General features: G+C 41.2%; 1 pseudogene; it reads right to left on the bottom strand.

The window, feature by feature from the left end:
• The window catches only part of LOC102507523, a 367,819-nt pseudogene that overhangs the window by 319,115 nt on the left and 23,204 nt on the right, over positions 1 to 25,500 (bottom strand).

The raw sequence follows: 25,500 nt of genomic DNA, 5'->3' as shown, positions 1-25,500 counted from the left end.
CATCCTTAAACTACTATCTCCCTCTCCACTACAGAAGGAAGAATCAAAAGAACATGATGCTTCCATGTTGGTAAGACATTGCCAATTCTGAGCATTATACTCAACTAGATTTACCAGTAGTCCTAAAGCCTACAAAGGGTAAAATATGCCTGTTACCACAGGTGAGAATTAAAACAAGTGAATATACAACTTTTATTGACAGCCAGAAAACTAATCAGTGTGCTATGAGCTTCAAAATGGTTAATAACCACTTTATAATTATAAATAATAGCCATTCCAAAGAATGATTTCACCACTTTTAGTTCTCATATTCGTTATTTTTACACATGGCCCTTCATGGTTCCCTTCTGTACTGTAAGAATTATGTTCATAGGGAGTCAACTGAAACCCACAATATATTGAACAACCAGTTCTTAAATTCAAAACTAAGATGAAGTTTTTATCATCTTAATAGATCAAGTACTCATTTCTGAAATAGTCACTTGAACTCACCAGCTCTTGAATATCAAATCTCTGCTTCTCAGGTAGGTGCTCTGGAACCTGAAGCACACAGGTCACCGCTGTGCCCGTCATGCTTCCCTGCCCTCCTGCTGTGCTGCTGCCCCATTCTGACACAGGGAGTGGGAAGAGGACAAAGGCTGTTATCATTTTTATGACACTGACAACTAATATGTATTAACACAAATATTAAAAATAAAAATGTATAGCGATTCCATTATTGAGATACACTGTTGACAATATTTCTGAGCTGAGCTACTAGGCTGGTTTTTAAAATATCAACTGCTAAAAGCAGTTAAATCTGTACATGAGTAAGTGAATTACATGATGGCAATTTAAAAATGACTACATTAAGAAAAGAAGAAACACTAAGTGAAGTAAGCCAGAAAGAGAAAGAAAAATACCATATGAGATCACTCATGTGGAATCTAAAAAACAAAAAAAACCAAACAAAACAAAAAAACAAAGCATAAATACAAAACAAATAGACTCCTAGACATAGAATACAAACTTGTGGTTGCCAAGGGGGCGGAGGGTGGGAAGGGATAGACGGGATTTCAAAATTGTAGAACAGATAAACAAGATTACACTGTATAGCACAGGGAAATATACACAAGATCTTATGGTAACTCACAGAGAAAAAATGTGACAATGCATATATGTATGTTCATGTATAACTGAAAAATTGTGCTGAACACAAATTTGACACAACATTGTAAAATGATTATAAATCAATAAAAATGTTTTAAAAAAAGAAAAGAAACAAGGGGAGTAACTTATTTTTACATGTAACACAACCTTTCAGTGAGAATATATGTAGAAAATATGACTGACGTTTATCATTAGTTAAATTGGGCATCACCCCAATGACGGCCCTCATGCCGTCTTCCACTGCTTTGCCCAGGTGATTAGTGATATTCTGGGGAGGCAGAGGCTGACTGTCAGGTAAACATGTACTGTTCTCAGCACGGTTATACTGCTTAATGAATTCTTCACACTGTTGTAATGCTCTTAAGACAAAACAAAATAAAGACAGTTATGGTAAACAAACATAGTTATACTAAGAATTTCTACCTACTTGGACCTTACTGTTTTAAACTTGTCATAAATGCTAAATTAATTTTTTTCTATTAAAGAACTTATAATGTATTACCTACTCAACTGTGTACCAAACATGTCTGGTAATCACACTAGGCGCTAAGACTTTGCGAAAACTTGATACTATTAATTTTTTCTAAGCAAAGTTAAAATTATAAACTCAATGCAGATGTTTATAACTTTACTACCCACAGCTGTCCCCCATTTTACCAAACTCTCCAGCATAACAACCTACCACAACCCATCCCCAAACAAGTTAAATCTTTAAAAGCTAACACTGGGCACTTCTGAATTTCATTTAGATTTTTTTTCATTTCAAATGTACGCTCTTAGCTTAGGTAAAGAATATTATTTATATTAATATTGCATAATAACCTTGTATAGATTAATATTAAATACTTCCTAAACATCAGAACAAATCATATTTTTTATGGAGGTGTTGGGGATTGAACCCAGGACCTTGAGCATGCTAAGTGTGTGCTCTACACTGAGCTATACCCAACCCCCTGTATCATATTTTTTAACATGAGGTCATTGAACTGACATGTCTCCTGGCAGTCATACAAGGGTATCATCTATATCCAAGGATTCTCAAGATGCTACCCAAAATAACATGGAAATATCATCTTTAAGTGGGTCTAGTATTTCTGAAAATGCTCTTTAAATTGCAATGTCCATTGATTTTAAAAAGTCTATGAGAGATGAAGTAAGCTGACTCTGTTGGCTGAGTCTTCATGTATTATACACCACGCAAAACCCTTAAATAAAACTGTACTGTATCTCATTGCTCTCCAGCTGCTCCTTAAAACATACTCTCTGGTTAAGAAGTGGTTCCTTGTGTCTAACATGAAATAATTTGTTCTTTAGAAGTTTGGGGATGTTCACCAGAATGACCATGCTGTTACTGTTAACTCACAGGCTTTAAGGAGCACTGAGCTAATAAATTTGCTGGGAGGTGAGGTGGGAACAGCAGGAGAATATTTAATTGTTCAATATGCTATCCCTGCATTTACCAGGGTTCTGCTGAAAATTTCAAAAAGCCAGATAACTGGTCTTTCACAAACATCCAATTCTGACCTCTGCTGCCACTTCTAAGACATCTGATGCAAAGGTCCTAATTACAAAGGTTCCTAACCACCTCCTCTTAGAAGGCATGTGTCAGGGGTCATGAAGTATACAAAAGACATTTTCAAACTAAGAAACAGATTTTAACTTGCAAGAATACACCTTGGTAAGGGAGGGTAAACTTGATTACAGAACAATATGCCTTAAGGGTACTAAGTGTGATGTAACTTACAAATATAAGACAAAAATAGATGACAAGGAATCCTACAGATAAAAAGCAAATCTATTAGTAACTAGAGGCTACTAGAAATTTGAGACTATTGGAAATCTGAATAATGACTGCACATATAATATTAAGCAATTAATAATTTATAAGATATGAGAATGATATTGTGGTTATATTTTAAGAGTCCTCTTTTAGAGAATATATACTTAAGTATTTATGAATTAAATGATTTGAAATCTATAATTTGTTTCAAAATAATATAGAAAGGGAATGGATGGGTAATACATGGAAACAGGACTGGCCATGACTGCTGGTTATTCAAGCTGAATGACATGTACAACAGGGGTTATGATGCTACTGTCTACTTTTATCTCCATTTGAAATTCTTTAAAATAAGGGGTTAAAAAATAGATAAACTTGAGTCAGGCTGAAGTGGGTATTTGCTACTATACTAAGGCTGTTGAACATACATCCAAAGACAATAAGGAATCACACAGATTTGAAGTTTGGGGTTCTTTTTACAAAACAGAGATCCATGAAAGGTTAATCCCCGAGGTACAGGTATTGTACTGGACAGGCTAGAGGCCAGAGAACCAGGGCAGCAATATCAACAACCAGGATAGAGATGTTAGGAAGAAGCTGCTATAATGAGCTAGAACCAGGGCTGGAGATATACTTGGAAATTTTACATGCACTGAGGAGGATAAAATAAGGCTATTTGCAGCCACACGGATGGACCTAGACATTATCATATTAAGGGAAGTAAGCCAGAAGGAGAAAGACAAATACAATGATACCACTTATATGGGGAACCTAAAAAGATGACATGAGCCTATTTACAAAACAATAATTACTCACAGAAGCTAACACACATAGAAACTTATGTCTTTGGTAACATGTAGTTACCAAACGGGGAAGGGGAAGTGGGAGTCATAAATTAGGACTTTGGGATTAGCAGATACAAACTACTATAAACAAAATCAATAAACAACAAGGTCCTACTGTATAGCACAGGGAACTATATTCACTAGCTTGTAATAGCCTGTGATGAAAAAGAATCTATGAATTGATATCTATCTATCTATAACTGAATCACAACGCTGGACACTAAAAACACAACACTGTACATAAATTTGAAAGGAAAGGAAAAGAAAGCATGACGTGTCAGAAAAACTTACTTAGCTGATGAAACAATGAGTTGTGAATCTTTCTATGCTCTCAAGTAGCTTTGATTCTCTGGATTACGCACCATTACCTAAAAGGAAAAATTTTGAAATTTTGTGGCAATTCATAACATTCATTCATTCATTCATTCATTCACACATAACACACAGTGCTCCAGAAGACATAAACATCAGGAAGGATGATCAGTCCTTGTCTTCTAAGGGAATAACAACCCATGTGTCCTTAATCGAAAATAGTACATCTATTGCTTTACTACCAAATTAAAACATCACTGTTATAACTGTGTGTTCATAATTAACATATTCTGTGCTATAAATTCCTGGTAATCAGTTACCAAGCACTTTACAGGTCAGAAAAGAACAATCACTAATTTAATAAACAAACTGTTAAAGTTCTTAACATAGATTCATCTAGAATTCTTAAAAATTTTATATTTACCAAATGTACTTGAAGCACTCTAGAAGAGCCAAGGAATAATTTCCACTTCATCTATGCCAGAAACTTTTCATTTACACTAGATCATTTTCCCATAGATGTTTCAAAAAAAATCCCTTGCTAATCCAGTCTGGCCAACACACAGCCTATGTGTCTTGAAATTCACTGCCAGCATAAATCCTAATATACTCTGAACTTGCTTCAGTCATTCAGGAAAGTCAAAAAACAAATATACTTATGGCATACAGTTCAGTAGTACTCTTCAAAACCAAATATTATAATAAGCTGTGATCATAAACAATGTGACTGAAACAGTAGTTACATCAAGAAAGTTATTATTTAAAAAATTAAACAAAACCCTGACTGCATTTAACTATTACCTTCTACAAACAAGTTAATATATTTAAGCAGAAGTCCACATTAAGGAAAGAACTATAACATTTGGCAATATGAACAAACTTGACACGCATGATTTCATATGGCACAACACACAAACAAAAAAAACTACACTGGTCATTTAACATGTAAACTTTGGTTGCTCAAAGAATGCATTACAATTTCAACTTGGATTAGCAAAATAAAACTCAAGGGATGTTTAACATAAAACTATGACAGTCTCACACACAGAGTCATATTTAAGATTAAGTAATTTCCCCCAATATTTGTTCATACTTTTACTTTCTTAAACTCATAAGCATCTCTCTGCTCCCCATAGTGAGGCCATTAGTTTCTGTTCATCTTCATCTCTACTTAAATGGTCCACACATCTTTCACTAGGAGAAAAGAAATGAATATACATTAGCATGTCTCATCACTTCAATACTTATCCCCTTAACTAACATATAAAAGCCATCTGTACACATGCTATGAATATGCTAGAACTTCTCTGAATACTATTTATTCTAAGTTTTATTCTGTGAGATGTTAAAATATGAGGCTGTAATTTATTTTTTTATTTCCATAACTCCCCCATATCACACTGTTAATGGCTTTATTTTTAAAAGATTTTCAAGATGCTACTAGAAAGAACAGATCTTTTCAAACTGATGTCATTATTCTTTGAAGTACATGAATTTTCTTCAAGCGTTAAATAATATATTAAAATGTTTTATATATATATAATAATATATATATATATATATATATTACCTTCATAATATGATCTAGACCACTCCAAGAGCCAGAGTTCTTCTTTAAACAAGTCTCCTGCTCATTTAGAACTAAGGGACAGTAACGTGTCCAGAGCTAAATGTCCAGCCTGAAAATCAGAAACACCATTAATGATTATTGATGCACAACAAGAATTCTAAAGCAACAACTCTAGAGATTTTTATTAAAAAAAAAATACTGCATGCTACCAGCCCATAGTATTTTGGGCGGTTGTGTAATTAGGTTTGTTTGTTGTTTACTATTAATTTCTTTTTCAGTGGAGGTATTGGGGATTGAACCCAGGACCTCATGCACGCTAAGCATGTTTTCTACCACCAAGCTAAAACACCATAGCATTTTTATAACACACTAAATGCCTTTTTCTGTTAACCTAAACTTATTTAAATTGGTATCAGAAAAATCGAACTGTAGAATTTTTTTTTTTTACCGTTGGCTTATTTCAGAGAAAATCCATTATTTCCAGTAGTTGATCATTTGCTAGTTCAATAAAATACACATTGCTACTGTTATTTCTACCATATAGAGGCTCAAGGGTGAGACTGACAAACCAAAGGGTACATGTATTTCAACTACAGATCAATATATTGAATTAATTTACCACAAAAGTTGTAACAAGCAACATTGCATGAACAGGGTGTGGGTGTGTCTAAACTTTTGCCTGATGGTAAAAACGTCTCTTACTGCTATGCTTTATGTTTTTCTATTTTTAAAATAAGCCTGTTTTCATGTATTTATCAGTTAACTGTATTTCTTCTACTGTGAGCCCCCGTCAAATATTCCTTCCTTATTTTCCAGCAAAGTTTCTTGTCTTTTTTCACATTGTTCTATATATGTTCTTATCTATTCTGTATAAAAATCCTTTGTTATCTTTAGGGCTTCAGATTCACCAGTTTTAAACTACACCGCAGCGGTAGCAGCTTGAATACCCATCATGTGGCCACCATGACAGTATTATACACAAATAATGACTGAGGGCCACCAGTAGAGGGAGCACAGAGCACTCAGAACCTTATTTATAAACCAGTCTACTTTTCCTTTTTCTTCATTTTCCTTTAATTTTTTTCCTTTTTTTTTTTTAATTGTATCTTTTAAAAACACACATAGCCACACTCCAATAAAGGGCAACCTGGTTCCTGATGAAATAAAGAAGCTTTAGTTTATCAAAAGAAATGCTTTAATTAGCAAAGCTGAAAAGACCTGATTTTCTTCCCAAAGTGTCTTTCCTTTGAAAGAAGCAACTTTATATTGTTTTCCTGACCTATTTGAAACTGAATATAACTTAGATAATTAGAAATGTAAAAAAAAAAATCTAATCAACAAAAATCTTAGTATTATTAGATTTACAAGAGATCTAAAGACTTTATTTTATTCTTTATAAAAAAAAGCAAGGTTGATGTGCAAGGTGATAAACATAAAACTAGAATTCAATACTATAAAAACAGATTAAATTTTACTCAATTCTCATTCTAAGGCCCTGAAAGAGTAAAGTAATGAGATCAGTTCAGGTAAGTCAGCTCATGAGTCACAGCAGTGAAGCTGAAGACTAATGAGGCTTTCTTCATTTAGAAAAGAGAGTACATAGTAATTTGGTGTTAATATAGCAAAGATTCACAAGATTTTATGCAAAAAGGGGACTTTATTGTTTGTTTCTATAGGTATAAAAAGGACTGCTTGCTATATTCAGTATACTATAAGCTAGTATTTAAAAGTAGCCTACAGTTCAAACATTTTATTTGAAACTGGAATAGTCCTCAAAAAGTTAAAAGCACAACCAAATCATTAATAAGAATACTACTCAGCAACTGTGAGCTCTTGGATATTTGAATTATATTTATTATTCTAATAATATTAATATTTTAAGGTATCTTTCCACAGCACATCAGGAGTAGTCATGTATTTCAAGGAAGAGGTCAAATAACTAACAAAACAAACAACACTTATGTGTAGGGGATAGTCAATCTATAAAGCAATGTCTACTGTAAGATTTAAAACACACACAAAATTCAAGAATAGTTGAAGTGGGGGTGGTGTAAAAAGAGGCATCCTAACATTAGCAACTGTGTTTGGTTTTAATCATGTGGTTAACTCTTTAACACAATATAACAAAGTTATAATGGTATTTACCATCCTAATAAATTCAACGAATGATGGAGAAAATTCAAGGAACGTTTATCATCATGTTATTCAAGAGAAAACACCTGGAAAGAATTGAAAAGTACAACACTATGGGAGACAAAATAGTAATAAAGGTATATTTATTCAATCATGCAGCAAATAAAAATTACAGGCTCAAATTTCTACCATTAAGAATTAGTATATGTAAAAATATTAAAAGTACTTTTAAAAGTAAAATATGTTTCAAAAATAGCATACAGATCGTTTGGTAGAAGGTAGAAGGATTGCTTATCTACAATCTTACCACTTTTCTAATTTTTGTAATTGAAAGGCCTGAGTACACGTCAATTTTGTGTCCTGCCTTTTAATGGTAACTCATTTTCCCTCTCAAACCCCACTCTACCTGAATCTATTCCCTACTCTATCTTAACTAAACACAGCAATAACTCTAAGTCATATGTGGCTAACACAAAGCCTTCTGCAATTTTTGAGGCAAATGCTGCAGTCTTCAGTTTTGTGGGCAGAAGAAAAACCAATGCTTACATAGTTCAGATGTTGGAAATATATAAATGTTGGGAATATTTAATATATTTTTTTTTTTTTTAGTAACAAGACCAATTATCTTCTATTGGCCTACCAATCTTTAAGAAAAGCTTTAAAGAAGCCAGAAGAAAGTAGAAATAATATCAACCAAAAGCAACACAGTCATCTTAACTTAGGGAGTTACATTGAGCATAAAGGTAGCCACAGCCATGACCCCTAGGATAAGAGACATTGCTCCAGAGAAGGGCTGATGCCCAGGAATCTTCCTTCCGAGTCTTGATCTCTTACAGCAGTTAATCAGACATCCTGAGATACTCTGGAATAAGTGAATGCTCACTGAAAATGGCTTTTGAAAATCCGTTGAATCTTTATCCCTGAAACCTACAAAGAGTAAGAATTCAGATCCCTAGTAGCCTCAATGTAGTTACATTAAAACAAACAAACAAAAGCAAAAAGGAAAAGGATTAGGCAAAATGCAATAAAAATTGTCACCAGGAAAAACACAACAAAACTAAACTAAACTAAATACTGATGGGCCAGTTTAGGAACATCAGGCAGGGAACAGAATTACGTTGAGCAAAACCTCACAAGAATTTACCAAATTATAAACAAGGGTTTAAATGATTTGTTGAAAGTCACACAACAACTATGACTAAAAACTTCCTGAAAGTAATTTTCACTTTATGAATGGAAAGAAGGAAACCACCATTGTACTTTCTAGATGAAGGTGCTTCTTCTGCAGTTTCACAGATCCTTTGGATGTTTACTTTAATTTTATTCATGTCTTTTTCATTCAACAGCTTAGCTCAAGAAGCATCTTGTTCCAGTACTAAAAGTCAAATTATTTGATCTAGGCTAGCTCTATCAAGATCCATGTTCAAAAGATCTCTACTCAGTATGTACATGAGGGCAGCTGTAAAAGGGACAGATTCAACAGACAAAAGAAAAAAAACAGCAATTAGGGATATTTTCAGGGGATAAGATCATTTTGACATTTGTTCATATTTTAGAAAGCTTGAAAATGTATTCAGTGAAAACTCCCCTCTTTAAATATTCTAGGGAAATGTGAATTAAATAAATACATAAATAAAACACTGCTGCTTAAAATTTTCCTTTCTTCAGAACTTTCCTACATAAATGCTTCTAGCTCTGGGGCATCAAAGTGCTAAATGAAGGGTTTACAAAATAGTTTTTCAGCTAAATATAATCCTATTTTAAAATATCCTTCATTCTGTGTTCTTTATGATATAGTAAAGTTTTAGTTTACAATCAATAATTAAATGCAATGGTGTAAGTGTAAAATCTGTATCAGAAACAGCTATTTTTCATGTGAAATAAACACAGCTGAGTTTGTGTCAATATATAAAGCTAGGATGCTCAAAGAAGCATATTCACAGTCGTTTCTTTACAATAAACCTATCAGGTCTGGCTGAAGCAAGTAATTGTTAGAGAACCATTAATATATTCTCAAAATCATTCATATCAGGTAGAGTTAGCACACTCTGCTTATAATAAAATCTACAAGTATTGAAGGTGATGTAGGTAAGCATTAATATAACAAAAAGGTCTATGCTGGGATATTCTAATATATGGAATATTCTGTACTTAACACATTTCAATGCACAGAAACACAACTAATTATCTAAAGATTTAAGCTTTGAATCCTCAAAATTCTGACTAGGTAACTAAATGTTTACAGAGCAAACTATTTCTGGAAATTAAAATGGCACAGGAGTTGGGATATTTCCTTGAGCAAAAAAAATTCCATCTCAAAATACCGCTATTGATCATGATTAACAATGATTTTTTTCCTAACTTTGAAAATGTTAAACCCAACTTTTATATATATGCTTTACTTTTAAGAGAAAGTGTCAAAATCATAATGAAAATGAGGAATAGATTCTTTTTCATAATGGGCTATGTCCTATATTCAACATCCAAACAAAATGTCAAAAATATTTTTTAGTATCTTTTTACTTTTTTCCATGCTATTAACATCAAAAATAAATAATTTTTTCAGTACTTTTTAACTAGAGAAAATCAATACTTACAGAATTAGAATCTCCAGTGTGGTATGCTACCTATGATAACTAAATAGTGTTTTAATAGTATAAACTGACAAGTTAAGGGGGGAAAAGGTCATTAGAAAATAACCTTACTTAATTTATTAAGAGAAAATTTCGGGCATTAAGCTCTAAATATTTAGCAAATAAGACTAACTCAACCCATAATTAGGAAATATTTATAGATGAATGAAGGTATTTTTTTAATAGCCAAATAAAGTAGAATTTTTAAATAATGCTTCTCAATCCCAGAAACTTAAATCCCTGATGATATTGGGAATCATCCAAGGTGTTAAAGACCATTGCTAGCATCCCATGTGCTCTCAGGTACATTCTAAAACTGGGCGTGGCACATTTAGTAGTCAAGCTCATAACACTAGAAGAAAAGAGACTAGGTTAGGGGGCTGAAAATATCTAGTGCCTTAGTATTTTGTTTACATAGTACCAAAACAAGCAAAAGGACACGAGTTGGGGTGAGGAGGTGTCAAAGCATTGCTCATACAGATCACAATATAAAAAACATGGGTAAGCCAAATTATTAAAAACTTACTGATGTATACTATGTGATTATGCATGCTATATTAAAAAATATAAATAACACATAATCGCCTGTAGTGTATTCCTTACATTATTACTACCATTAAATTAAAGGCAAAAAAAAATCTCAGCTATCTTTCATAATGCTTCTGATTCATAAAGATTATAAATATCTACTGGGACATACTCCAAATGTCTGGATAATTCAATCAAATCAAGACATTCAATCCATTATAGTATATAAGAGATGATCCAAAGCAAAATGTACTTCAATCAAATTTACCATTTGCATGTGTAAAATTTGGGGCTAAGGTTAGCATAACACTTCTTTTAAGCATCTGGAAGCTGAATCCTATTCTATACTTTTAAACGGTCTTATCATCCAACTTTCCTTCATCCATGTAGAATTAAGTCTCTTAAATCAATCCCATTTTAACATCACTATATCCTACACCTATGATAACGAAATCACAAATGTTTAGCTTTACCCTCTGAGGAAATTTTAATGAGAAAGAGGAGGCATACAATTACCAAATATAAAAATAAGATCTAAGGCATCATGTGTTTAGAGGCTGAGTGCACTTTAAGTCACTTAACAAGTACTGATTGTCACCAGTTAACTTTTGATTTTCACCAAATTCCACTACATCACTGAAGTGCTTCACATGCTGAACAACAGTATCTAACTGCCAAGAAAACAGAAGTCCACTTCTTTGGTAACCATGAAGTAGTATAGTTACATCCGTGGGCTTGCTGGGCTCTATTTAAAAGTGTACAGTTTATCAGACAGCAACCAAATCAAATGCTGTAAAAACACTGGTAGTAGTAGGATAAGTTCATTGTTCAAAGCTGAGCACCAGGGTACTAATATGTGTTCAGGACATTAAAAGGCTATAACACACAAAATTCTACCCATGTGCAGTAAAACTGTATATAGCTGCTGTCTTCTTTGTCTTCTTCTTTGCATTTCAGTACAGTAACTATATCTTGGTAGAGCTGAGGAGGTATTGTCACAGTGTTTATCACAGTGTTTATCACTTTGGGTGGTGGTGCAGGAGCCTTAAGAACTCCATCATCTTTTTGATTTGGTTCCTTTGAAGACAGCCTCACATATTAATAAAGGTATTAAATTAGTTGTTCTAAATAAATATATAAAAATAGCAACATCTCATCTAATTGGCAAATTTAGATTAAGAATAATAATCCCCTCTCCCCCTGCCAAAGATAAAGGTCGCTAGGGATAGTTTAAAAATTTTATGCCCTACAAGGTGAGACCCAAAATGCTTTATTCACAAAAGAACCACTCAGGAATTCCTTCTGGTCTTTTTGACCTTAGATTTCATACAATTTGTTATGTGTCCCCAAGACCATTAGAAGGAACACAATTACATACATAAATAGCACTTAGAAGCAGCTCAGGATGGACAGGAAAACCACAACAGATAGAAAAATTTTTAAATAGAGGCATTTGTATATTAGGGTAAGAAAAACCAGCCATCATCTGCACAATGATGGTTCTATACTAGTAAAAGGAGTATAATATATCAACTTAAGAAGACAAGGAACTGTACATTGTATTTTAGAATGATTTCTATCCCTATTTTTGTTATTATAAAGTACTCATTCTTTGATTGCTCCAGATGGCTGAAGTGTCACCGTTAATCAGAAGTATTAATATATGGTCCTATCAGTTATTCTGAAGAAAATAATTTGATAAGAATCTGTTTCAAATGTGTTTTGAATTGAAAGGTATTACTGGAATGCAGGAAAAAGTTCTGCTCTGAAAGCAAATTAATCACTCAAAGCCACTTGAAGATTAATGTAATTTATAATACAGCTCTTAATACAAATATGAAATACACAATACTGCATTTCCATAAAGTGTGGGTCAGGAGTAAAGTAGTCTAATATTTTTTGAGGCTTTCATTTATAAGCTAGTAACACCAGAATTTCTGTTATTCTGTCCACAATCTTTACTTTTCCAATGAAAACTAAAGCCACTAAATTTTAGTGAGGAAGTCACAAATAAACTATTAGAAAAGCCAGAGACTCTCAAATTATGAATGAAGATAGCAACTGATTAATTAATTTATAATTCATTACATAAACATGAAGTGGTAAAGCACAGCTCACTTACCGTGACACTCTGAGGTTTGCTACTGGTGGCCCAGGTAGTTCTGAGTCTGGATGGTTCCAACGTCTGGCATTATATAGAGCTTTTGTAGGAGACTAGAGAAATGAGAAAAAGGTCAACTGTTTCCACCTTACTTTGGTGCCTTATAAAATTACATTAAAAAAAATAAAATCATAAAGAATAATTGAAATACAGAAATACACATCCTAGACAGAAGACAGACAGTACCTGGCCCTATAGCAGACATGGAGCCGCTAGCCTTTTCTGCCACAAAATCAACACAAGCACTCAGGGAAAGGGTACCAGGTCCCAGCCTATCTCCTAATGGCTTTATGTTCTGAGAATGTAGAAATGGTACAAACACAGAGGGAATGGGAAGGAAACAACTGACATGTGATGCAACTAAAGTTTTAACTTTTCAGAAGCCACAGCTAGTTCTATATTATATTTATCTTAGGATTCTGCAGCTTTTACTTATTTATTTATTTATTTATTGAGGTATAGTTGGTACACAACATTAGGTCAGTTTCAAATGTGCAACATAATGATTCCATACTTGTAAATACTGTGAAATAATCACCAAAACAAGTCAGCTGGTGAGTCTGAGCTGGTACTGTCTGCCACATAGCAGGCCAGTGAATCAAGAGAGGAGTTGCTGGGACAAGGAATAGCAACTTTATTCAGAAAACCAGCAGGTGGAGATAATAGCACACTAGTGTCCCAAAAAACGTTCTTACTCGAGTTCAAATTCATGTTTCTTTTATACTAAAAGGGGAGTGGTTGTGGTTGGTTGGTGCAAACCTCCTGGAACCTGAATACTTTCTTTGCTGCTGTTGATCTGGTCACAATGTTTCTATAAATCTCCACAAGACCAATGTTTTTCTCTGTTTTGCAAATTATGTGAATGGAAAGGGAAAGGTGTTCTTCTTTAGGGGTCAGAGTCTTGAGAATAGGCTCTCCTGTACATTTCAGGCTAGAGACAACATTCTTTTAGTGATTACTTTATAGCAAAGCCAATAGAATACAAAGGTTAAAATGAAACAGATCAATATGGAGTCAGGTTTGTTCTTTCCTATTTGAAGTCTAGATGAACCTCTATCACCATATATGTGTAAACAGTTTTTTTTTCTGATGAGAATTTTGAAGGTCAACTCTCTTAGCAAGTTTCAAATATGCCATATATTATTATTAAGTATGGCTACCATGCTGCTTCTTACATCTTCATGCCTCATTTGTATTAAAACTGGAAGTTAGTTCCTCTTCACCTTCACCCATTTCACCGCACCCACCTCCTGCCTCTGACAACCACCAATCTGTTCTCTTTATGTATATGAGCTTGGATCTCTTTTTAAATTCCACATATAAGTGAAATCCTCCAGTATTTGCCTTTCTTTGAGTTATTTCATTGAGCATAATGCTCTCGAGGTCCTTCCATATTATCACATGGCAAGATATCATTCTTTTATTTGGCTGAATATTCCATTGTACACCTGTATCAGCATTTCTTTATCCACTCTGTCATCGAACACCTGGGTAGTTTCTGTATCTTGGGTGTCGTAAATAATGCTGCAGTGAGCATACGGGTGCATGTATCTTTTCAAGTATTTTCTTTATATGCATGACTCACATTGAGCAGTACACCAGCAATTAACACATTGTAACTGACTGTACATTAATTTTTTTTAAAGTTAGTGTTTTCCTTTTCTTTGGATAAATATCAGAAGTGGATAGCAGTGTTGTATGGTAGTATTATTTTCAATTTTTTCAGTAAACTCCATTCTGTATTCCATAGTGACTGCACCAATGTACATTCCCATCAGTAGTGCACAAGGGTTCCCTATTCTCAACATCCTTCCAATATTTGTAATCTCTTGGGCTTTTTTTTTTTTTTTTTTGATAATAGCCATTGTATTCAGTGTGAGTGTTGTCTCATTGTGGTTTTCATTAGCATTTCCTTGATGATTAGTGATGTTGAGCTTCTTTTCATGTACCTATTGGCCATCTGTACATCTTCCTTAAAAATATTTAGATCTTCTACCCATTTTATAAACATACTGCTTATTTTTTGTTTCCTGTTGATTTGTATGATTTCTCATATGTTTTGGATATTATCCACATGACAGCTGTGATTTTCAGACAACTTCTCCCATTGAGAGGGAGCTTTTAAAGTTTGTTGATGGTTTCCTTTCTTGCACAGAAGCTTTTGAGTTTCATGTAGCCCCACTTGTTTATTTTTGCCTTTGTTTCCTTTGCTCTGGAGGCAGATCCAAAAAAAAAAAAAAATTATCACAGGGCTATCAAGAAGCTGACTGCCTTATTTTTTCTAGAAGCTTTATAGTTTCAGATCTTACATTCAAGGCTTTAATCCATTTTAAGTTAATTTTTGTGGATGGTGGCTCAGTTTCCTTCTTTTGCTTATGGCTGTCCAGCATTCCCATCAGCATTAACTAAAGAGATTGTCCTTTCCCCACTGTGTATTCTTACCATTTATTGTAAACTGACTGCAGTAACTGACAATATATGCATAGGTTTATTCCTGAGCTCTGTATTCAGTCCCATTCAATTGTGGGTTTGTGCTTATGTCAATAGCATACTGTTTTGATCACTACAGTTTTGTAATATAGTTTGATGTGAGGGAATGTGATGTCCCCAGCTTTGTTCTTCTTTCTCAAGATTGCTTTTGCTATTGGGTGTCTTTGTGTTTCTATACAAGTTTTAGGATTGTCTGTCCTATTTCTGTGAAGAATGCCATTGGATTATATTAAAGATTGCACTAAGTCTGTAGATTGCTTTGGGTATATGGACATTTTAACAATATTAACTCTTTCAATCCATGTGGATGGAATATCTTCCCATTTATTCCTATAGTCTTCAATTTCTCTCATTGAGGTCTTATATGGTAATATGGATATTGTTCATCTGAACTTGGGTGTGCATCCACTGAGGTGAAACAAATGACTAGTTGGATATTCTAATTCAATTATTCCCTGTGCCTTTGAGAATCAGATTTACCAGTGAGGAAGAAAGGAGATACAGATGTCACAGAAGAGGTTAAGTAAAAATCTCACAGTTCTCAATTTGAATTGGACGTATCTGTACAAACAACAGAGAATTTTCTCATATATGTAATACCTAGCACTTCCCACTGAAAAGACCTAGAAACAATGCTCAAGCCAGAAGCAGGGGGATACCTGTGTCGGATATTTAGTATTCAATATTATTTCCCGCTAAAAGAAAATAAGGTTTCTTGGAGAACCACTGGTGACAAGATGAGACAGTTTGAACACTAGCAAATACAGTAACTGCAGTACATTGTAATCCATCAAACAGGTTTTAATCCTTGACTTCATTTTGGTTTTTAAAATTAATTCATCATCTTTGCAGGATGACAGGGTAGCAATTCATTGTCTTGATAATGGATAAGTGAATGAAAAGAAAGAAGCATCTAATGTGCCTCTCCTCTATGAACTATTTAAATGGGTGGCCAAACAGTAGATGAAGGGAAGTGTCTCTTTACAAAATTAAACCAGCAAGAAATGAAAAAGAAATGATGTAATTAAAAAATCATACTTCTTCACCCCCAAAAGGACTAACCAATGTAATCACTGAACATTGCTGCTACCACCTCAAATATAGACACGACAACTTGACTTTGTGTCATTGGATGAAACAGCACATCAATACCTAGGGTCTCATCAAACATCCTGAATGTTAGTCTGATCAAGCCTCTGAATACCCACCTCAAGACTCAGCTCAAGAGTCACTTCTTCCAGAATGCCTCCCATGGTTGCTCTCAAACTACATAAGACACTGTATCTGTGCTCCCAGGGCCCCTGGGCTGGCTAGTTCTCCTGTAGCACAGATCATACTCTTAGCCCACTGGTCTGTCCCTGCCACATCCAGCAGGCAGGATGGGCAGCCTGCCAGAGCTCTCCCAGAGAGTGGTCTTGGCCCAGCTGGAAACCATCCCATCAGCCCTGGCCCAGCCTCACGGCCCTAAGGAGGGTCCAATTTCTTCCTCTTCCTTTGCCTGCTTTCTCCAGCTGAAATTAATAATTTTAAAGTAATTAAGCCTAGCAAACCATAACTGATTAAGAACTGTTGGTGGCTGGCAGAGCTGTAAAGCATCACTTCTGCCTAAGCCTGAGTTTGGAGGGCAGCGGGGTAGGGGCCTGATCCCAGGTCCACACTCTTGAGGCCTAACCACCCTGTGGCAGAGATAAACCTCTCTGAGCATCCAGCCACCTAGTGAGACTCTCAGGGGACTTCTTAATGAGATTAGGCAGCCCTGAGAGCTCTGCCTCATGGTGTGGAGGATTTCTATTCAATAATTCAGAGCAGGACAGAACCTGACCAGGAGGATGTGGGAGCCCTTGTCAATAAGGCAGCTCCCTCCTGCACTCCTAATTCTGCCATGGTCAGTCCAGCCCCTCAGGGTACACGGTAGCCTGGGGCAAAGTCCCCACCAGACAGAAGGATGAGCAGAGCTGGCCTGGGGTATGGGGTAAAGCCTGGTCTCCTGCTGCCAACCTGGGATTTCTCCCCCTCCTTTGGAACCTGGGTGAGCTCTCAGGGGTGACCACAAATGAGCCATCTCTAAGGCAGCAGACAGCCCTGCCCACAACAGGGCGTGGGGATAGGAAAGACCCTCCCAGGTGGAAAAGGCTGAGTCAGGGGCCAAGGTTATGGATTGTGGCTACATATAAAGTGGGGGCACAGTGTGTAAGGCCAAAACCCACTGTCCCACCCCTTCCTGGAAATAGGATGTTCACATCACACACAGTTAGGAGAAGGACCGCAGACACCCCAGGACCTGAAGGAGGCCACAGAGCAATACACCCCACCTCCTGGTCATCAGGTCCCTCTCCCTTCAGGACTTAAGGGTGTGAAGGGAGGTCCCAGTCACACCACATCCACAGGGACTCTCAGGAAACCTGGGAGGGAGCGGTTCAGACCCAGGGTCCTCTCCCTTCTCACCCCTGAGCCCATGCCCCACCAGGCTGATCCCAACCCTTCCCTCACTGCCCAAAACACCACCCACAGCTCAGCCCACTCTATCTTACATGCCTGAAACACTCACTTCCTTTACTCAAAGCCTCCTGACCTTTGGGCCAGTGCAAGTGTTCCTCCCCCAGAAAGCCTTCCCACACCGCCCAGCCTCATCTGGTCTCCTTCCTGACCCCATGGGCACAGCAAACAGCTCAAAGCATGGCTCTTTCCCTCCTAACACAGCCAGCCCCAGAGAGCTTTCAAATCCTCAAAGTCTGAGGTCTCCTGGAATCCACCTGTGAAGAAAGGTTTGGTCACCAGGTGTGGCCCCATGGCTTCCAGCCCAACCCCGATCCCCAGAGCACATTGGGGATGGGCAGAGAAGCCCCATGCTTCATGGCCACTCTCACTTCCCGGGGGGCAGCAAACAGAAGGCGGAGGGCAAGCTGGTGTTGAGTGGACCCAGCCTCCTTTCTCTTCTTTAGGTGACACCACCCATGTCCCCTCTGCCCCTTCCACTCTCAGCTCAGGGGCTGAGGTGGCCCCAGGGCATCCCACTCCACTGGCACCAGGACTGATCCGGAGGAGACTGTCTCCATGCCAGGCCCATGAGCAGCGATCCTGGGACCCTTGGGAGGCTCTTGTTAAACATTCTCCCTCTTCCTGTGGGGAAGCACCAGGGGGCTGGGCTGATTAGACATGAGCCTGCAACAGCCTGGGGGCTCTGAATGGATAAGGCTGCCTGGGAGGGAAGGCCCAATACCGGGAAGGCAGGGGCAGGGTGTGTGGAAAAGGAGGCAAAGTCCCAAGGATACCATTTGGGCCCCTGGATCCAGCCATGCCTGAAGTTATACAACCTGAGGCCTTTTCCATTATATGGCCTGATTAAACATCCATATTTTCTTAGGCTGGTACAGGTGTTCCTGACACCCACATGACTAATATAACTAACACAGAGAGTGACTTCAGGCCCTCAGCAGGATCCCCTGGTGTAAGGCTAGGGGGTGGTATTCTCAGGTGGTCCAACTTAGCAGTCCCACAAGCACACAGGGGGGCAACAGCTACCTCCTCTCAGACATGTGAGGCAGAAACTCTCCACATCACCCAGGGCACCATAGCTCAGCCTTCTTGTCACAGAAATGGGGTCCTGACAGGAAGGGGCTCTCTAAGTAGATGATCCTTGGACCCTCCCACCACCAGGGTCTCAGCCCATCTGCAGGTGTTATGCCTGGGAGCTCACTAGGACACATAGGCAAGCACTCCTGTGTGTTTGCAGGCCCACACATGTACATGCCATAGGTACAGTCACACAGCCACTCAACAAATACTTGCTCTGGTCCTGCATTGCTGGGTGTTGTGAGACACAAAAAATGGTGCCTGTGCTCCCAGATCCCACAGGTGACCCCTAAGACATGCGGGGAGATGGGCGGGATAGCATGGCTGCAAAGAGAAAGCCCCAGACCCCTCAGGTAACAGAGCAGCCAGGGAGGGCTTCCTGAAGAGTGTCCCAGAGGCAAGGCTGGAGCAGAGCTGGCAAGCAGTCCCTGTCCAGCTGCACCCCGCCATCTAGGAGCTCCCCTGGAGCACTCGCCAGCACTGCTCAGTGGGTGCTGATACTCATCACAGACCCATGCTGTCCTCCCTTTAATGAAGGTCCAGGAGCTAAGCAGCCTGACACAGCTGGACCCCAGAGCTGTGCTCCCCAGGCTCCTCCTGATGAGGATTCCATCATTAACTAAAGAGCTTCAAAGCCCCTTCAGCCCTGGCTCACCTGGAGGGTTCTAATTCCTGCTTCCTCACAGGCCAATGTGGCAGAGTCGGCAGCTGCATTCTTGCAAATGGGCACTGCTTACCCACTGTGCAGGAGTGTGGGGCAAGGGATCTGGCAGCTCAAGCAGCCATGCTCGCCAGCCCCACACCTCCAGTTGCTCCTCTCTCTCCCTCCCCAAGTCATCATCCCCATTTCACACATGTGGAGACTGAGGCCAGAGTCAGTGGGCTCCTGAGCCCACCAGAGGATTCCCAGGTGGGAGACAACAGTGGAAACCCAGACACAAATTAACATGTTTACAAAACAGAAAGAGACTCACAAACACAGAAAAGAAACTATGGTTACCAGGGGGAAAGCAGAGGGAAGGAATAAATAGGGAGTGTGGGATGAGCAGATACAAACTACTATATACAGAACAGATAAATGGCAAGGTCCTGCTGTAGAGCACAGGGAGCTATACTCACTAACCTGTAATAACCTACAATGAAAAGAATATCTATACATGCATAACTCCACCACTGTGCTGTACAAAATAAACCAACACATTATAAATCAACTATACTTCAATAAAAAAAAAAAAGAGTGGATCTGGAAGAACCCAGATCCCAGCTTATACCCAATACCCACACAGCAATCAAGCTACACAGACCCCAAGGCCAGCACCTGGAGCCCAGGAAGAGCGTCTACTTCCCCTGGGTAACCTCCCTTCCCTCACCACCCAGTCCCATCCCCATAGGCACATCTCAGAGGGGATGGACAGACCAATGGCCCTGAGCCCCTGACAGAACAGCTCAGGTGGGGAAACACCTTTGAGAAATGAGTCCCCCAAAATTATTCCCTGCTCCAGATGGTGAGCATGGGAAACCTCCTCAATGTGACTGTAGCCTTTGTGCTGGGCCTTAGTATCCCCCATGGAAGTGGCCACTGCCAGGGAGAGGCTGTGCCACCACCTCCTATTATTTCTTGCCAGCTTCTTCAAATCCAGAAGCTGACCAGGAGGGAAAGGCCAGCATGAGGTGGCAGGACGGGGCAGCTATAAATGCAACAAGCCCCACATGCTGTGGGACCACGAGTGGTTCTGAGCATGACCCCAAGCTTGAGGGGGTCTCAGAGAACAGAGGTTCCATGTGTCCATCTGTCCTATTATCCATCCAGGGGCTTTTACTGACCACCCATGACCGACAGCACACCAGGCTTGGCTCTAGGAACTGAGCAGTGAATGAGACAGACGAGTCCCCGCCCTCACAGACCTGATGCTCCTCACAAATAAACGAATAACATAACTGCAGGTGGGGAAGCTGGCAAAGAAGGAAAAGAAGGCTTTGTCAGGGAATGAGAGGGGCCCATCTTGGAGCCAAGGGGAGCTTCTCTGAGAAGGTGAGATCTGAGGAATAGCTGAGCTGAGGAGGAGCCTGTCATGTGAAGGGCCTTCCAGGTGGGGGTGGATAGCATGCACAAAGGCCCCGTGGTGGGAGCCTGCTTCACCTGTTGGGGATACAGGAAGAAACGAAACGTGGCTGCAGCAGAGATGTCAAGAGGTGTGGCGGCAGCGAAGCAGGTGAGCTCAGCCCTTTTGGGGGTACATGGGGGCTTTCAGGCCCTGATAAGGGGGTCTAGATTTTGTTCTCAGTACTGCAAGGAGCCACTGAAGGGTTTCAATAGGAGAGGAAGGTGACTGAATTAACTTTTCAGGTAACGCTGGCTGCTGCATGGACAGAGGCCTGGGAGGGAGAGCAGAGGCAGGGAACAGTAAGTGACCACAGGGATCCAGGCTGAGGCTGGGGTCATGTCGGTGGAGGTGGTGAGAACTGGACAAAGGCCTGAGATAGGGTGAGGGTCACGTGCATAGTGGGAGGGCAGGCAAGGAACAGGGAGAATGCTGGCTCGGCTACCAATCCTTCACGTTTCCCCCATCCAAGTACTAACCAGGCCCGACCCTGCTTAGCTTCCGAGGCTCGTTCACACTTGTGAGGCAAACCCTGCTTCCCTCTGCTCTCTGTATACTCCCCCACGCTCCCCAGGGCTGTCTGAGATGATGCTCACACAGCCCTGGGCACAGGGGTCCACAGACACTGGGGATTGAGAGATGCCTCTGCTTTTTAACAGGCCATCTCCAGGAGCCTGTACTAGACCACAGTTGCCAAGCACACCTCATTCTTCCCCTCAGTGAGGTTCCTGGACTGGCTCCCAGGGCCACCCAGGTGACTGCCCACAAGGCTTCTACAGTGAAGGAAGGAGGAATGGAAAAGTCTGGAGTCCAGGCCCTAGAAGACCCCATGTGCTGTGATTCTGTAAAGTCCATATATAAAGAGTGTACATGGGTAGAAACAGAACACAGGATGGAGTCTGGGGCAGAAATGCAGCCATTTGTGGTACATCAGTGATTCCCCACAGACAAGATCCCGTGTCCCCTGCTTACTGCCCAGTGACCCCATGTGGAGCCACAGAGTAAGCTGGGGAGCTGAGCAGTGGGATCAGGCTGGGCCTGGCCTACTGAGCATTTTGGAGGTGGGTAAGAGAGACGCAGACACCCTGCGGGCTGGCTCAGGGCTGGGAAGGAGAGGCAACCCTCTGGAAGGCATGACTGAGACTCACAAGCTCTGAGCAGGCTGGACTATAAACAGGCAGGTGTGAAGTCACACACTGGAATCAGTCACCTGCACAGGCTCCAGGAGGGGTTCTCTGATGCATCACCCTTTCTTGGGCAAAAGTTCTGGGCTTGAGGACCTGAGCCTCACCCAGACCCATAGCAGGAGTACTAACTAGGACTTCATTAGAGTCAGCAGAGCATCCAGGGCAAGCAGTGACTATGCCTCTCCCTCTGCACTGGTCAGACAACCTGAGGACAGTAACTGTGGCTCCTGTTTCCTGAGCGCCTCTTTAGTGCCAGGCACCAGCTTAGTTCTCCACTGTCATTACCTAATTTGGTCCTGGAGACAACCTGTTAAGGGAGGTACCACTATCCCCATTTTGTAGGCAGGAAAGCTGAGGTCAGCAAATTAAGTCCCGTATCAAGAGACATCAGGGATGCTGTGTGTTAAGTGGGGAAAGGACAGAATGAACAAATCCAAAAGAGAACCAAGTGAGAAATATTCAGGCTGCAGGATGTGAAGCCTGAAAAAGTCTGCGGGGCACAGTGGCTGTCTTTAAACATTTAAAGGGCTGTGGGGTACAGAGAGCCTTAGGCCAGTGTATCCCAGTGTTATGGCCCTCGGAGCTGCAGGGATCTCATCCCACATGTATGGGCCCTGAGGCCCTGGGGGGCCAACGCCCTAAGTAAGAGCCCAGGATGGAGGGAGTGGTTAGTGAGGGCAGGGGCCCTGGAACCACCCAGGACTGACGGGGAGCAGCACCTGATGTCTGCAGCCATGACACGGAAGGCAGCCAGGACCCCGGGGCTGAGCCAAGTCAGGGCCCCTCAGCACCTGGCACCAGTCTTGCAAGATGGGCACCTCTGTGACAAGCCCCAGGAGCCCAGCCCAGTGCCAAGTTCAGGTCTTAAAACTTTGGGCCTGGAGCTCAGATTAGGTTCCAGAGTGTGGCCCCTCCCTTCCTCCCAGGCCTCTGGATACTCAGACAAAAGGATGGAAAGAAGGCCCCAGCCCTAGTCCAGGAGCAGAGCTAAGGCAAGACCTAATGCCTCTGCCTCTGCATCAAGAAGAAAGGCTGTGTGGGGAGGAGAGAGCACAGAGACAGCCTGCCAGGCCAGGCCCAGGCTCAGCCTGCAGGGGCTCATGCCATGTCAGGGCCGGTACATGGACAGACTGAGCCAAGAGCTGTAGCCAAGGGCCTCGGGAGGATGGTGTCTAGACAGCGGGGTCCATGTCTCTGCCCTGACCTGGGGGTTGGTAGACCCAGGCAGGGCCCAGAGACCAAGGAGTGTCATGCACTCTTTTCCAGGGAACAGGAGAACAGAGCAAATGGTAGCCAGGACACAGAGAACCAAGGTCCACATAGGGTGCAATGTGCCACTGCCCAAACCCTTAACCCCACCATGGGGCTCAGCACGCCGCTGCTGGGCACCCCAGTGGACAGCTGCTTGCCGACAGCCTCCTGCCTGCTGTGCATACATCACCTCTCTAGATCCACCACCACAACACTGAGGTAGCCCAACTTCACAGACACTGAAACTGAGGCTAGAACAAGGCTAATGACCTTTAAAGATCACACAGCAGATCAGTCACAGAGCTGGGATTTGAACCCAGCTCTGCCTGACCCCTTCCCACCAAATAAAGCAAGTTATGGGCTCTGTGGCCCGCTGCTTGGGGGCTGGGCCAGGCTGGCTGGATTCTGGCCCAGATGCGCACTCAGAGCTGTGAGGCTGCAGCAAGACTGCAGTTCCAGGCAGTGACAGGCTATGGGTTCCCAGAGCCCTGGACCACACAGGTGGCTCCAGGCAGCCTCTCTGTGAGTCACATGATCAATATCAACCTGCTTCCCTGCTCTTCTTCCCCTCAGCCTGGCCTGGTGCAAATCCATTCCTTTCCTGGTCAAACAGCGCCCACCTCTGGCCCAGGCAGGGATGGCAAGAGAGCACAGCTCCTCCAAACCTGGAGGAGGGCAGCCGAAAAAGGCAGGCCAAGGCACAGAGGGGCCATGAAATGCTCTGCCTCCAGGGTTGTGCTCCTGAGAGAGGAGACCACAGGACTAGGTGCCAGAGGCTCCTCCATAGGCAGTGAAGAAGACACCAGCCCATCCAGGTCAGGGGAGGGGCACCACCCCAGACACCTGGCACACAGACACACCCACCCACAAACACTCAAAACAACAAAGAGGGCCCTGAGCCACACACACCTGTGCCACCAGCGTTGGGAGCACACACTGGCCCATAGAGCTGGAAATGAGCCTCACAAGCCTGCAAGGTAGTCCGGAAGGAGCCCAGCCCACCTGCTCACAAGCTCTCCACTCCAGCCCCGCAGTGCAGAGCACTCCTTGTGCCATGGCTTTGCGGGGCCAGGGAGAGAGCGTGTACCTTGCATAACACCACAACTGCCCAGGGGCACAGGGGGCCCTGCACAGCCCAGCTGGTAACAACCCCACTGGTCCCCAGTGCTGTGCCACATGGCAGGCCCCATCCCTGTTAGCTCTGGGCACAGCGGCCATCCACTCACCTTCCTGCAGGGCCTGAAAAGGATTGTTGACCTCAATGACCTTGATGGAGTAGGTGATCTTCTAGCTCTGCAGGATGTCATTGCTGAGGCTCTGGTCTGGTGCAGCCAGCTGGAAATGCCGTCATCCTTGGCCACATTCTCCTGGAAGATGGCACCTGGAGGAGAGGAGGGGTCAAGACCAGGCCTAGAGAAGGCCTCACCTTCCCCACCCAACCCCCACCCTTGGCCTTCAGATCATGGTGCTGGCAGGACTGCAGGTTGCCAGGTGGTGGGAATTCTGGGCTGGAGTTTCAGGTGGAGAGGATAGTTTAAAGTTCTCCTTGGTCCACCAGCACAGAAATACACCCGCCCCCATAGGCCAACACACCTGACATGAGTCACACATGCACATGGCACATGCTGCCACCAGGTCACACAAGTCTCTCACAATCAAGCCACTTCATGTATGAGCCATGCCCCACAGAATGGACTGAGTCAAGCTGGCATGACATCAGGCAGCACCTAAAGGCACTGACATGGCCCCAGGAGTGCCATTCCAGGAGCCAGAAAATTTCCCCGCA

Source organism: Camelus ferus, chromosome 11 (genome assembly GCF_009834535.1).
Source record: "Camelus ferus isolate YT-003-E chromosome 11, BCGSAC_Cfer_1.0, whole genome shotgun sequence".
Taxonomy (NCBI): domain Eukaryota; kingdom Metazoa; phylum Chordata; class Mammalia; order Artiodactyla; family Camelidae; genus Camelus; species Camelus ferus.
This window is presented reverse-complemented; position numbering and strand designations above follow the sequence as displayed.